Genomic DNA, 14,212 nt, shown 5'->3' with positions numbered 1-14,212 from the left:
ATGGCCAAGACGAGTGCCAGGTCCATGAATTTTAACTTGACTTTCTGCTTCCCAGAGCGGTGTCTTAGTCCCAATAAGCAGGATAAGGCCTCAGTAGGGGCCGGCAATTGTGTCAGGGTGTTGAGGGTTCGGCAGACCTCGCTCCAGTATCAACGTAATCGTGGGCAAAACCATATCATATGGATAAAGTCCGCTTTGTCCTCCCCGCAGCGAGGGCAGCAATGAGAGGAGTCTGGGAACATAAGATGTATTCTCATGGGAGTAAGATATGCTCTATGGAGTACCATCGTTTGAATACATTTAAATCTGACATTGCGTGATACTCTTTTGGGGTGTTCCAACATGGTCTGCCACGCTCTATCTGTAATTTCTGTGTTTGTGTCATCAGCCCAGAGTGTTATTAGGGTCATAAGCGGGAGCGCTGCATGTGTACTTACCCCGTATATAACCAACGGACCAAATGACCTCCCGGTCCCATGTAATATAATAGGTGTACTAGTTCATGTTGTGTGGGTTTAGTTTGTTGTGGCGCCTAGATGGTCCTAATATAGTGTGCTACCGTGGCGTGTAACAGATATAATCTTGGTGGAGCGCCTGTAATCTGCACAAAGGTGACATGGTCTAATTGATTGACGGAACATCGTTCCGCAATAAGAACTAAAAAAAATTCTCACCTATGGTGAAGCATTTACTTGATTGTAGCCATGGTCCAGATGACTTTAAATGGCGAATACTTGAAAAAAAATCAATATTCCAGATTCAAAAGGTGGTGCACGCATAAAGAAAAAGCGTGAGGTTTTCTGGATATTTTCTCTGGATACTTTCAAGAATGGACTAAACAGCTAGATCCCTTGGGAAAACGCTATTGTTTAGTCCTGATAGAATGTATTATCTGCATCCGAATCCAATGCTGACTTTCCACTCTTTTCATTCGATAGGTTTCCGGATGTAATATTTTATGTGGGACACATAATGGGTAAATGCGACAGTTTAACTTCGTCAGAACATATTATCTGTATCCCAAGTCATTGTTGACTACTTACTTTTTATCTGTACCCTAAGTCATTGCTGATTACCTACTTTTTATTCAATACGATTATAGATTCAATATTTCATTTTTTTAGGCATAACATTGGTGTTTTATCGTATTGGTTTCCTCCGTTGCAGTGCAGGTTTTCAAATTTCTTACCTGTTCTTTTTTTCTTAAAACTAGATGGATCGCTGTACACGAGGTTATTTCACCTTGTTTCCATGCTGGGTTATCCAGAATGATATTCTTTCACCCGGTTTGTTGTTGGATCTGTTTTCCACAATAGATAAACAAAAGAGTACTTTTTCCATCTTTATTTGAAGTCATGTGTTATGTGAAGCCACGTTCTTTGGCTATGTATCACATCACGTGGCTCCTCTTCTAGCCGTTGACCCATGAGGTTTAGAATAGTTAAAGCGTTGCGATTGAATACGCATTTGATAACCTCCAGCCATCTCGCTCCTAGTGACGTCAGACGCCGTAATTCCCTGTTTGCCTTCGGTCTGCTTGCCGCGTAGCTGCATCAAAGGTGGGTGTCTTGCGCTTTGTTTCTCGTACACCTAACCAAAATTGGGAATCTTTATTACACTAGAGAGATTGGCTTTTGAGTTCTTTCTCTGTTTTCTCTCTCCCGTTCCGTTCACAGCCTCGCGGTTTTATCCTTTTTAATCAATACGAAGGACAAAACGTAACAAAACTCGCAACGAGGTATTTGTCTCATTCACATTATTAGGAATTTTTTCTTATTCTGCACTCTCACACTAAATTCAACATTGTATTTGTTATTATGTTCAATCCTTTTTAGATCCCGCAATCAATGTAGTATAGCGAGAACATTGTAATAAGGGGCATCCTGCTCATTACCTGTGTAAAGACGATATCGGACACGAATTCTACGCCCGTCTTCGTTCTATAGTGACAAGATTTTCTTGAAGGTTGGTTACTTCCAGAATCTTGTCTTTCGCAGACCCGGAAAAAGAGAGCTATATCTTGAACCCATTGTTTAAATAATAAACAATCGAAATATAGAAATTTGGACTAAGTATTCACCTGTTCAAGAGGAATTGGAGTTCTTTATTATTTATTTTTTAACGTGGCCCTCTCTTTTTTCCAATCCTCTTTATAGCTCTGTTCTTCGTTGATTTTCTACGAATTCCAAGGCTAAGCTCATCGCTACAAGAAATTTGTTAACTATTCAACTACACTAAATAGGATATTTTTCCCTATAGTATTGTGATAAAAGGCATCTTTTGAGCCTACAGTCTTATGGTCAAATTGCATGAAAGATGCAAGTTGAAGTTTAATAATCAAAACCCAGAAATATTAAAAAGTTTTGCTCATCCATAGGTAATATGGCCAAGAATAGATCATCTGTAAACCTATAAATTAGACAAATACTAATCCCGCGACATATTCTAATTGTTTTTATTAACAGAGAAGGAACATCGAAAAATAATTGCTCGCTTCGCTTGGTTTGTTACTACCTATATCACAAGGTCAGTCGGCATCTTAAAATCCGAGTATTGGGAAGTCGAAGTGTTAGCCATTGATGAATTTTTAAGTAAGTAGAAATAGAGGGCTCTTAATAAATAATTAGATTAAATCAATCTGTGTTTGAATTAGACTTACTATTTAGTTTCCTCTATCTATTTCAGATAAAATTAACCCTCAAATGTGACCCGGAAATATATACTACATATTAATGATTACCCCTGAGTGTTCTTTAAAACCACTTGGATGCTAAGGCACTTGAAGGATTTATAAGTAAATTCCATTGAAATGAATGGGAACTCCATGACGAGTTACCCTGGTCATTAGCATCCAAGTGGTTAAGTAAGTATCTGAGATAATGTCTTTAAATTTTTGTTTCTCTGTAATAAGGTACCATCATATGATGTACATATGCCTATATTGATATAGGTTTTTCTTTGGGTTTTGATCATAATGAGCATTGAAGTATACTACCTATAGACTTGATCTGATATGAAGTCTTACTTGTCCATGTATGGGAGAATATATATATATTTTCCAGGCTGTTTCTTTATGAGTTGTAATGTCAAATATATTGATACATGTATCCTATATGGATTAGGTGTTTTTCTATCTCCTTGCTCGCTATGAGAATGTTTAGATGTTTAGGTAAATTATTAGAGGTATCGTCATTTGAATAACTGTACTCCATTATGTATTTTTTTGCCTAGGTAATTTAGTGGCTTTTCCTGAAGAAGGCGCTGGTTCGCCGAAACGCGCTTCAAATGTATTATTGTGCCACATCTTGTTTTTATATTTCCCTTTCCTGATGCATTTCTTTTATATATATTGTGTTTTTTATGGTTATTGATTGTATATTTATACAATTTTTTATATGCTATATATAAAAAAGGACACTTTTTTATACATACATTTATTAGACAAAAAAAGCCTTGAAGTAATGACAATAAAAGTTGAACTCTAACCTTGGGAGTGTTTTTCTCTCCCATCTATCATTGAATAGACAAGTAAATATAATTGCCAAGGTTGCTTTTTCACACAAATATTTATCCCTGACCTAGGAATTGAACTATCTATTGTTCAGGGGGTCCTTGTTATAGACAGTGTGTATGGTCTAATAGCATGTCATCTCCAAAAAAGGAACCCACATCGTCCACCCCACTATCTGTCAATTCTTGGAGTCTGTTTCGTGAGAGTCTGCCCTGCGGTGTGGGGATGCCCAATAAGGGGATGTTTGCCGCATAGGGTGGGATCACTGACGTATATGAAAGAGCTTTTCTCCAACAAGTTAAAGCACTCTTTAGCAGAGGAGGGCAATCCGGGGGAATCCTGGCCCTAGGCAACAATAGAGAATGGAGTTCACCACGGCTAAGTTTTTCCGGCGTGAAGCCGATCTCGTGTAGGTTCCTACCTGCAGTCCAATCGGATAGCCATTGAAGCTGGCTAGCATAATAATACCCCCGACAATCAGGGACCCCTAGGCGCCTGCCTTTTTTCCCAATTGGAGTTTCCGGAGACTGATCCGTCTCCGGCCCGTCCCCCAAATAAGATTGATCAAAATAGTGTTCAGTGTATCAAAAATAGATTGAGGGAGGTTTACTGGTAAATTCACAAAATAATAGAGGAGGCGAGGGAGCATAACCATTTTTGAGATGGCAATGCGTCCCATCAATAACAGGGGCAGAGAGGTCCAGAACCCTACGGCTCTCCGAAGTCTGGTTATTGCCCTTTGGATATTACCATCAATCTGATCTGCATACACCTGTATTCCCAGGTACTTAAAAGTATCAGGGGCCACCGGCATATGATGTGTGCCAAACTGTATGTGAGTGAGGTGAGGTGTTTCTCGGAAGAAAAAAACCTATCGATTTTACATGGTTTATCGCCAGGCCTGATAACTGTTCAAACATGTCAAATATGTCAGGTATCGGTTCATGATTTGCTTTGAGGTCTCGGAGATATAACAGTATATCGTCAGCGTATATGGATATAAGATGGGGTGTCCCACTGATAGGGATGCCCATTCGGTCAGCCGCAACACTAAGAGATAGTGCCAAGGGTTCAAGGCCAAGAACAAATACCAACGGGGACAAGGGGCAACCCTGTCTCGTGCCGCTGTGTACCTCATAACGGTTGGAGATGTATCTACCAGTGCGAGCCTTAATCGTAGGACATGTGTATAGCAGGCGGACCCATTTCAGGAAATGATCCGGAAACCCAAAGCATTTTAAGGATTCAAACATAAACTCCCAGGACAAGGAGTCAAATGCTTGTTTGAGGTCCAGCGCTATACATCCCGCATGAGGGAATTCATTAGTAGTAGCCGACATGATCGAGTGTAATCGGCGAGTGTTCAGGGAGGTGCTACGACTCGGAAGGAATCCGCACTGGTCCTGGTGAATAAGTGTGGGGAGGTGCGATTGTATCCGGTTAACAAGGGCCTTACTCAAAATCTTGTATTCGGTCGAGAGCAAAGAGAGGGGTCTATAATTGGTCATGTCCAACACATCTCTCCCGGGTTTTGGTATCGACGCAACTAAAGCCTGCATGGTAGACTCGGGTAAGTGGCCCGTATCAAATGCCGCCTTATAGACAGTTTCCAGTACCGGGACTAGAGGGTCCGAGTACGTAAGGTAAAACTCCACGGGGAGACCATCCATGCCAGCCATATTATTACGGTTCAGGCTCTTAATCGCTGCACGGATCTCAGGTTGGGTAATGGAGCCATCAATATCTTTCCTAGTAGCTTCTGACACTGTCGGGAATGGAAGGTCTTGTAGATAGTCGCTAATCCTTGCACCATCTGTTGGCTCGGGCGTGTATAGAGCATTTGAAGATGGTTACGAAATCCAGTGTTTATTTCTGTTTGTGTGTGAACAATGACGCCCATCTTATTACGTATGCAGGTGATGTGTGGTGCATCAGGCTGGTCCCTTACCAGTCGGGCAAGCAGTGTGCTAGGTCTATCTACCTCATTGTGTTTCCGTTGCGTGTATTCCCTATAATCTATTACCCTGAGTGTTTCTAATGTTTCAGCATGGTCAATGTGAGCCGTTTGTAACTCTCCATTCTTCTTCGGGTCAAGGGTCACTTTCCTCTCCAGTATTTGCAGTCTACTCTCTACGTCCCTCAATTTCTGGTGTATCTCCTGCCTAACCCCTACTAGTTGTCCTATCGCTTCCCCCCCCTGATCACTACTTTTAAGGCGTCCCACTCGATCAGATTTGAGGAAGCTGTGTTCCAATTCTCCCTCAGGTAGTCAGAGATAGTGGTAGTCAAGGAAGAGCGAAAGGGTGCGTCCTCCAGCAACCGTGGGTTTAGTTTCCAGGTGGGTACCGGGGTCAGCACCCTACCCCAGAGCAGTTTTAGTGTCAGGGGCCTATGGTCAGAGAAGGTCTTAGCTAGGTATTCCGACCCACCTATGTTCGTGATAATGGCCCTAGAGCACAGGAAGCGATCGATCCTGGTATGGAAGTTGTGCATCGGAGAGTAAAAAGAGTATTCCTTATGTGTGTGGTTGAGTGTCCGCCAGGCATCAGACAAAGACCAGCGGATGCGTCCACGAGGCAAACTGCTCTGTTAATCTGGTCGTGATAGAGGCCTGAAGTGGGGGGTGTGATCTATCTAATTCTAGATCCAGTATCGCATTCCAATCTCCCTCTAAAGTCCAAGGGATCCCATCCCAGTCCGCCAGAGTCACACTCCGCCTCTGTAGGAATTTATCTTGATCAAAATTTGGGGCGTAAATGCTCCCCAAAACCAGCAGGGAGCCGTCTAAAGTTCCATTCACTAAGACATCTCCCCTGATCGCCCACCCGCCGTTCAATCTCAACAAATGGGATCCCATGTCGCATCCAAATAGCGGCCCCCCTAGCAAAAGCTGAATAATTTGTGGAATAAATACATCCCCTCCATTTTTTCCGCATTTTCTGAGTTCCAGCGTCTGTGAGGTGGGATTCCTGGGGGAACGCGATGTGTGTTTGGTGTCGGAGGTGGAATGCACGTATGCGGTAGCATTTCTGAATTGAGCCTAACCCTCTTACATTCCAGGTAAGCAAATTATAGGACCCTTGAGGTTCAACTGACCCGGCCATATTCCCAGTGATATGGTAGGATCTCTTCTCGTGTTAAGTGTTCGGGTAAGCGTGATCAGGAGTCCCTATCCCCCATAACTTTAACTAAACCCGGCACAGCGCTAGAACTGCGCGGAGCCCAACAATAATACAACAAGCAAATAAAGTCAATAAAGGTGCATAACTCTTGAAGGGAGGTGGCCAGTCACAAACTTGGCCGTACTGCAGCCAATCATAGTTACCCCGCAGCTCTACGGAACTCCATCCCGGGGGAAGGTGAATGTTATAATAGCGAAGGGAGTAGTGGTCTGGACTTAGCCCCCAGCGAGTACCAGGTAATAGGGATCACCCGGACCTCAATACAGACCCTCAGTTACTTTTAGATTATACTACACTCAAACTGAATCAGGAGGTCCTGCCTTCAATAAGATACAAAATGGAGGAAACCTACATTAACTATGGAGCTCAGATATCAAAGCGAAATCCATAAATAATACAACAGCAGCAATATCAAAACTCCTAAACAGAGATTGTAGAGTAAAGGTTTGGACTTTACAGTCAATTGTCCATTAAATCATCAGCCGTTCTAGGCGTGATGGTGGGGAACAGGATAACACTGTGGTCAGAGTCTGACTGTAGGGTGCTGTCATCTGAGTCAGTCGCGATTTTGTTTGAGTCTTCTCGGAAGGCGCCCGCTGTCGCCAGCGCTCCCTCCTGATCCCTCCTCTGTTGTTCCTTCGAGGGGCCAGCTCCTCTGCTGCAACGGCTGGGTCCCAGCAAGCGGCGGGCTGCTCTCTCCATAGTCCCCGTCAAGGCCCGCGCAGACCCCTCCGCAGTACTGGCCTGGCTGGACCCTATGCACATCACTTCTATCCACTCCTCAACGTCCGCCGGGATTTCAGAAAAATGTGTTTTCTTCTCGTGAATAACATTCAGCCGAGCAGGGTATAGGAGTGCATATTTGAGTTGTGCTTTCTGCAGTTTCTTTTTTACTGCTAGGTAGGAGGAACGCTGTCTCTTGACCATCATGGTGTAATCTGGATACAAGGAGACCTGGTGGTTCTCGCATTGGATGAGCGTTTTCTCTCTGGCTTTTTGTAGCAGGGTATCCCGGTCCCTATAGGTAAGAATCTTCACAATCAGTGGACAGGGAGGCAGACTGGGCTTAGGTTGCCCCGTCGGGATCCTGTGTGCCCGTTCCATACAGAAGTACGGCGAGAGTCCTTCGGGTGCTACATGGTCTTTGAACCATTGTTCCATAAAGTCCGCTGCCCCTTTTCCTTCACAGCGTTCCGGAAGGCCAATGACGCAAATGTTGTTGCGTCTATTTCTCCCTTAAGCGTCCTCGACTCCGCCCAGGAGCGTGTCAACCCTTTGTCGGAGTTGTTTCAAGGAGGAGGAATGTTCCGCCACCATTGGTGTGAGATCCGTCAAGCCTATGCCATTGGTCTCTGGCTTGCTGAAAGAAAACAGTACCCTGCCGGATTTTTTTCAAGTACGGTCCGTGCTGTTTACCAGTCTGGTCCCTGGGAGAACTTTCTGCCAGTTTCATCCGAGCTGCACCAGTGGACTTGACCTGCGGGTGAACCCCCCTCCCGAAACCCATATCCCGGGTTCGGGAGGCATCGGATCCGACTATTATCAGCTAAAGATCCCCTCAGTGACCCATGTGAAGTTTGAGGAAACCTGGAAATATCCACAAGGAGTTGGCCGCTATACAGTCCCCCATGAGGACTTGCCTCTGGACAGCCTATCAGACTGTTCCTGTCTATTCCTACATGGTCTGTGCGCCACAAGTTCCCACCACAGCCTAGAGAACGTCGTTTCGTGAAAGAGAGACATAGTGGAACCATTGTCATCGCTAAGTGGATCCCCTCCTCTGCCTTAGGCCCTAGTTAATACGGTGGCCCTGTCCCCCTCTCCGTGGTATATTGTTGCCCTGATGAAGGTGTTATCCCTACCGACCTAGACACTGAAACGCGCGTCGGCGTGAATCGCTGCTGGCAGAAAGATTGGTCACTCCATCCCCGATCCTATCCTTGAACACCCTTGTCTGCCATGGCGTATGAATAATTGACCATCTATTAGTCACTCTGATGGTGTTTATGTACCATAAGTGTATAAATGAAAGATTGGTAGTATGATATCCCCCTGAGTATGTGGTAATGTGAGTGAGAGTGATACGGTGTGTGTGGGACACGGTCTGTCTTGTATATGTATTTTTCAACATTTTAATATGATGTATGTTTTTGTAATTTTATATTTGAAACCTTAGCGTATGAACTCTTAGAAAATTTCATATCATGTGTTAACTATTGTATACTTATCTATGATGAATCAAGAATAAAATAAATGATTAATTAATAAAATTAAAAAAATACAAATCCTATGAAAAAAGTGATGGATTGGCTCTGACTAGTAGGCCAGTTGCTCAGTTTATTTGCAAGGAACCTGGCTTGGGACCGTACTTGAAAAAAAATCCGGCAGGGTACTGTTTTCTTTCAGTTAGTTACTTACCCCTTTTTCCTGCCGTTTAATAAGAATCCCTGGGGGAGCCTCCTTCTATTTTGTTATGGTCTCTGGCTTGGTTCGTCAACTTGCCGTGGTTAGCCCTCAGGAGAGTCAGGCCTGTTGTAAGAGTGCCCAGTTGCTGTTCCATCGCCACCCTAGAGTCTCGTATCTCCTTAAGGATTAAGTCCAGTTTATCTGGGGGTGTTCGTCTACTTGCCCAGTTAGGGCCGTCTCCGGCGAGGGGTCCACGCCCGCACCCCCAGCCATAGTACGAGGGGTATCAGCGCCATCTCGCTTCTCCTGCCCCTTGGCCCAGTTTTTGCCCATGATATTCGGTATCCACCAGGCTCTGCCGAGAGCCGCCCCCAGGTCTGCTATGAGAAGGGACCTTCCGGTCCCCTCGGTCCCAAAGTCGTACAGGGGTGTCGTGGCACGGCAGCGCTCGTCCACGGCCAAGAGGGTAGACTGCAGAGTGGGAACAAGTACTCGGCCAGGTGTAGTGTCGGTCTAATGAAGAGCCTAGTTAGCTCAAATATATAGTCTGTCCCGGACACCCAAAGCTAGACTCAGACCATGAAGGGGGTAGTCCATAGGGCCAGTCTCAATCCAGCTCCTTCAAACAGGCCGAGCTCCCCTCACAAGACAATGGTGCCCCGCATGGGAGGGCACGGGGGGTGAGGAAGGGAGGGAGCGGCAGGGTTCACAAAGAGTCAAGGGACCAGAGGTCCCCAGGGATCGTCTCCACTCACCACCAACTCTCCGCTGGGCTGCTCCCGTGCACCACGTCTCCTCCGCAGGACCAGAGTTCGGTATCAACCAGACCCAGCAGGGAGTATGAGCGCGGCCCCGTGGGACTGTACAGCATTGTGCAGAGGGCGATTCAGTGTACCGGCCAACAGGTTGGCCAGTCTCCAAGACCGGCGTCGTGGCCCAAACCCGTCGTAGGACGAATATGCCTCTCCAACTTACTCAGCCAGCCTAAGGCCCCGCAAAACTCCAATCTGTGTCAGTCCTGGGCACTGCCAAAGGGCCAAGTCCTCCCCACGTGGCAGCGCTGGATCCCCCGCCGCCTCCGGTATGTTCTTCGGATAGGCCCAAGTAGTATATGGCCAGTATCCTGATCCCTGGGTAGCTCCCCCGCGCTGACCAGCACAGTGGCCGCGCCGCAGCCAGTCACCCATTAAACAGCAGCCAGCCCCCCAGCTGTTATCGCCGGGGCAGGCCTTCAGGTCGGGGCAGCCTTACCTCTCGTCGCGATCCCTGGGAGAGAGAGAGAGGGGGGAAAATCGCCTTCTCCCCGACAGACCCCCCACCGGTCAGCTGCCCATCCGGGCTCCCCAGCAAGACTCGACAGCCGCCATGAGACCCAGCAGGCACCGCCCGCCGCAAAGGCCCCGCCTCGTCGGCCGCCTCGGCACCCAGCAAGGTCCAGCACCTGGCCCCCCACCCCCGCGACCTGTCTCCAGCCGCCGCCCAGAGGTCCGCAGCAGCAATCGGCACTCAGGCGGCCCGGCCCTGCCTGTGATGCGCCGTGTGCACGACCGCGCCGCAAGGGGCTCTAGCAGCCATCCGCGGGAGGAGGCAAAGGGCGGGCCACGTCTTCACGACATCGCCCGTCAATTGCATACATTCAGTTGTCTCTCTACACATGACCTGCGACTTCCAATGTGGTTTTCTCGCCTTATCTAACTTCATCAATCCATAGATGGGTTTTTGAGGGCACTCATTCCAAAAGGAGGAATTCCCCTTTTCCTCCCTTCATTCAGTGAACATAGTCTCACACATAGCCAACCACGTTTCCTCTTTTTGCCTGTTAGGAACTGCATATTCGTTTTGTTGGATTACTTTTGGGCATGTATGCTGGACCTTTATAAAAGCCCAGAGTCCCCCAACTTTGGTTACAGTACCTGATCTGTCTCATATTACGAGGGTTGTTTAATTTGGAGCTGTTCCTCCAAAGTGGTGAGGCATAAACGTTGGGCATGACTTTTATATAGCGAGTGATGTGAACCAGTTCATTGGACAAACCTCTTTTCGACCACAGAGGTAGTGTGTGTAAGGATGAGTTTGAAATTGCGTTGTTTCTAGTGCATATGTTGGGTGATCTCCCGGTAGATCACCCCAATCATTGACTACTATAAGGTGGGCCGCCCAATAATAAGCTTTCATGTCTAGTAAGGCGATGCCTCCATTGTATTGGGTTCGCGTCGTGTGCCCATAGCTATTCTCGGATGTCCCCCATTCCAGATTTGGGTTTGTATTTCCCCCTATATCTTAGTAAAAATTTCCTCTGGCCCGTATAATAGGTACTTTGGAGGATATATAAACATTTTGTCAGTGTTATCGTTTTGACAATCTATGTCAACGGCAGCTTACCCCATCTTTCCACATCTGTATGGAAGTCAATCAGGATCTCCCGAATATTTCGCTCTTTACTATCTTCCCTGCTTGGGGTCACGTAAATACCCAGATAACCGCACCACTCCAGATCAACTCAAAGTCGATCCGGGACATCATTTAGGTCACATTGTTATCCTGCCGGGTATAGGCTAAATGTCTCCCAGTTAATCCTATAGCCTGCGTGGACTCCATAGTTTTCAAAAATGTTGAAGAGCTCTGGGAGTGTCTTTTGTGGGTTGGTGACGTGAAGGATAAGGCAGACCATCTCATCAGCTAATGATATGAACCTGCAACCCTAGTCTCAAGTGGCTCTGAACACGGCTGTCTATAATCAAAAAGAGGCTAAACTGCACCAACTCGGATTGCTGTTTCTTGAAGGCGGTGCCTTAGAATCCAAAGTCCAATCAAGGATAGATGGGATATCACTAGATGACTCTGTTGCACCGCTTCAACATTGTGCCTAATCAAGACATTAGGCATGTACACCAAATCCCATCTCACCTGTAAAGCACCATGTAAGTAATAAATAGCAGGCAGCCTTGTAACGCTTAAGCCTTCGGTGCAAAAGCAAGCCATCCTTCATGATGCAAACCGTTGACACCGGTCTCATCTCACATTGATGGTGACATCACTCTACTCGACCGCCTCACCTGCACCACCCCTCACCATTTTTACTGAAGCAATATGTCTGGTTGCAAGCCAGAAGAACCATGATCATTTCGCTCTCGTACTAATAGAATTCATAACTTTCCACCACCAACACATTACCTTTGTAAACCCTTCTACATTAACTATACAGCAAAAAGCACAGTGAAACTGAACTGTGTTGTCAACAAACTGGCCATTTTGGCTCAAAACCTAAAGACGAACAGTCACCCCGTATTAATGAGAATAGGAGACAAATATCTCTGAAATAATTACAAGACGAGCACTCTCACTTTACCCACTCAAAACTCTAGCACACACTAACTTGAATAATAGTCAACTTTTTCCTCGTTCTCCTTGCAAAGCTTACACTCGTGTATCCCCTCAAGCAGTGTACAACGACGCACTACCCACCCGCCAGACACGGTCAGTAATCTTAAACATGGTGAATTACAAACACTCCCTTGTGCTGTTGGAATGCGTTTTACTGGTAAGCAAACATCTAAGACTTTGTTTGCTGACAACAGCTGTAGAGTCGCCCAATAAATCCAGCAATGTGGGGTATCTTGAATAAATAGCTTTTTAAAATTAAGATATCTGCCCAGTATTCCTAATCTGCCAAACTTTCTACATGTAACAGGAGAGGATGTCGTAACATATCTCAATAAATATCACCGAAAAAAACTACTTTGCTTACGAAATATTTATCCCTTGTACAATCAGCACTATGCTTTACGAAACTCCAGGCATCTGCAAGGGAACGAACTGCAGGATAACCTGCCACAGAATATTCCTTGCCTCTTTGTATTTTGCAACAGATATTGGAAGTGAGACAGCCTAGTGTTAGAGCTTTAGGACCAGTGGCAGCTGGTGACATTTGAAAGTGGTGAGGCGTAAACGATGGGCATGACTTTTATATAGCGAGGGATGTGAACCAGTTCAATGGACAAACCTGGGGTCCAGGGTGAGTCCCCCCGAGAAAGAAATGAAAAAAAGATAGGCAAATGGTGCATTTTAGAGCAAATGAATGTAGCACTAAAGCAAGGCTTATACAGCAGTGGGCACATATAGTCTTGAAATATTAAACACATTAAAAACTGCCCCATATCTTCTTACATTAATATGTGCAACAGTTACTGTAATGTGTAAATTGTACATCGTGACAACTTTGGCCCTTTAAATGTATGCTTGCCCAGTGTCTTGCACTGCATGCAGCATTAACTTTGGAAAAATATGCTCTATCCAGACTTCGAGAAGCACTCACAGCTGCTGGCTGCCACCAGTCATATATAAATATGTGCAGACAGGTTTTAAGTGGGATGGAAAAAGTGGGGGCACTCTATAAAGGAACATGTCAAATAAATGTCTGTGATTTCCATAGTGTGCCACCTGACTGGTATTTTGGTTTCTCTCTGAGATTTAATTGTATCTACGATAAATGACACAAAAAAGACATACACCTAAAGCCTGTCGGTATGATTAGCTTTGTCACTGGGTGATAGCCATTTAAGGCAATGACTAAAAACAATGATTGTTATAAATAACAATGGAAATGTTTCAATTCTGAAACTGTGAGTCTGTGAATGAAACGGCATTGAGGCCTGTGGAAGTAGTTTGGGCCTTCAGTTATGTGTGCATTATATTAAATATGTATCTTCTTTCTCGCTGCATATCTTGTCCAACAGCACATCTTTAACCCCCTCTCTTTCCTCTTCATCATCCTCTTTTCACTCTTTCCTGAATGCACTTCCTTGCATCGCTGTCATTTCACCACCCCCAAACATGCCCTGCACTCCCTCAAATTTAAGCACTTTAATTTCTCTTACCTTTGTCTTGCAAATATTTTGACATCTGTGTACCCCCTTCACACACATATCCACAGAATTTCAGTTGCAAATGGAATACATAAAAATTGTTCTGTGTGCTCTGTAGAGAGGTCAACGGATAGCCACTATATGATAAAAACGGCAGACAGCCCTTACAAAGCCTAGAGAATCGGCTCGGGGTTCATAGAGGCCAATCAATCAACCAGGGGTTTATAAAGCACGCTAGTAACCCGCGA

At 45.4% G+C, this 14,212-nt stretch overlaps 1 protein-coding gene across 3 annotated transcripts in view; it reads right to left on the bottom strand.

The window, feature by feature from the left end:
• Positions 1-14,212, bottom strand: part of LOC144770909 (uncharacterized) — a 169,691-nt gene that overhangs the window by 135,630 nt on the left and 19,849 nt on the right. The gene's annotated exons all lie outside the window — the stretch shown is intronic.

Source organism: Lissotriton helveticus, chromosome 7, assembly GCF_964261635.1.
Source record: "Lissotriton helveticus chromosome 7, aLisHel1.1, whole genome shotgun sequence".
NCBI classification, from domain to species: domain Eukaryota; kingdom Metazoa; phylum Chordata; class Amphibia; order Caudata; family Salamandridae; genus Lissotriton; species Lissotriton helveticus.
This window is presented reverse-complemented; position numbering and strand designations above follow the sequence as displayed.